Source organism: Empidonax traillii, unplaced genomic scaffold (assembly GCF_003031625.1).
Source record: "Empidonax traillii isolate 1590-97213 ecotype Southwest subspecies unplaced genomic scaffold, ASM303162v1 scaffold1572:size89801, whole genome shotgun sequence".
Classification (NCBI taxonomy): Eukaryota; Metazoa; Chordata; class Aves; order Passeriformes; family Tyrannidae; genus Empidonax; species Empidonax traillii.
The window spans coordinates 31,253-32,819 of record NW_020956765.1 but is presented as its reverse complement, the minus strand read 5'-3'; the positions used below and the strand labels follow the sequence as shown (position 1 = coordinate 32,819).

The 1,567-nt window shown below is 59.3% G+C and overlaps 1 protein-coding gene across 1 annotated transcript in view; it reads right to left on the bottom strand.

The window, feature by feature from the left end:
- Window positions 1-1,567, bottom strand: part of LOC114070475 (SH3 and multiple ankyrin repeat domains protein 3-like) — a gene marked incomplete at its 3' end in the record, with an annotated part of 81,688 nt that overhangs the window by 56,978 nt on the left and 23,143 nt on the right. The window lies entirely within an intron of this gene.

Below are 1,567 nucleotides of genomic sequence, written 5' to 3'. Positions count from 1 at the left end.
AAGAGCCCACAGTATAATGTCGGAAGAGCCGCTTGGTTCTGTCTTCTCTGGTTTCTGCAAGGAAAAAGACACATCCCAAATCACTTCCCTGTGCTTTCTGCTTCCCTGATGGGGCCACAAACCGAGTGAATTCTGTTTCCATGCAGGAATTTTATCAATAAATAGCAATCTGTGCGGGAGTGACCGGCCTCGTGCCCGTGCCCAACCCCACAGGCACACAAACAGCTCCCGGGATCCTTCCCAGATCCCTCCTCACATCCCTTCCCCCAAACTTCCAAACCACACCAAGGCATCCCATTTCACCAGGAGGAGCCAAAGAGGAGCCCCCCAAACGGGAGAGGCAGGTTCAGCTCCGGGTCCCAAGGGGAGCAGCCACGCTCCTGCCCCGCTTCCATCAGGACACGTCCCCCATCCCACAGCTCAGCACCGAGGGATGGAGCTCCCCCAGGAGGGGTGGCAACAATCCTGGGAGCCTTCCTGCTCACCTGGAGCTCACCAGCTCCCTGGGCACAGGGGATCTGTGAGGAAGGGAAGGTGGGAGTGCAGAGAGACGCCAGGATCTGCTTCCCTACGGAGCCCTGGCACCGCTCCCTGGCACAGCCGGGAACACCCCGAGGGGCTGCCATTCCCCAGGATTTCCGTTTTTCCCACGTGTTTTCCGTGCACACCGAGTGGCCCAGGTGCACAGTCCGTAAATAAACCCGTGAAGGGGGGAAACAGTGCTCCAAATTCCCATTTTACCGAGGGGGATGTGAGGAAAACAGGGAGATCCCACCCCCTGGGAATTGCAGCATCCCAGGAGTGACGGAGGTGCTCTGGGAAACTCCCCCCCAACAAGGACGTGGGTGCACAGTGACCCCCCCAGCGAGGACAGGGATAGTGGGGTGAGGGAGGTGCAGCTCGGCAGCATTCCCAGTGATCCAAGGTGTTATTCCAGCCCCACAGGTGTTACCCGGTCTGGAAGGGGATTTCTTGGAGCCTGACGGAGCCGGGCGGGGCGGGGGCTCCCCGCGAAGCTTCCGATCAGCTGGTCCTCCTGCCCCTGAGCTCCTGGGAGAAACTGTCCCAAAGAACCACGGAATTCATCTTACCAGAAAGGAATTACTGGAAAACAGTTATGGGCTGATGAACATGGAAGGAGGCAAAGGAGGGAACCCTCCACCTGGATCAGCCCAGGAAGCCCCTCACCGTTCCCACCCCGCTCCGTGGGGTTCCCAGCCCTGAGCCGAGGGGGAAATTCCAAGGGAAAGGTGGCCGCTGGCGTTGTGGCTGCCTGGGAATGCCTGGGAATGCCTGGGAAGCTGCGGCTCCGTTGCTGGGAGTGCCCAGAGGACGGCAGCAGGGAGCAGCCTCGGCTCCAGCACTGCTGCTCCAAGCCGGGCACGATCCTGAAACGCTTCCCGGCGGGAATGAGGTGGGGTGGTGAGAGCTGGGAAATACCTAAAACACCGGGATAACTGTTGCTGGTTGTGCCTGTGGAAAAGCTGGAAGATACAGCGCTGTACAAGCCGGCAGGGATGTATGGAAAATGGGAGGGAAAGAAGAGAAGGAAGAAAGGGAAAGGAGA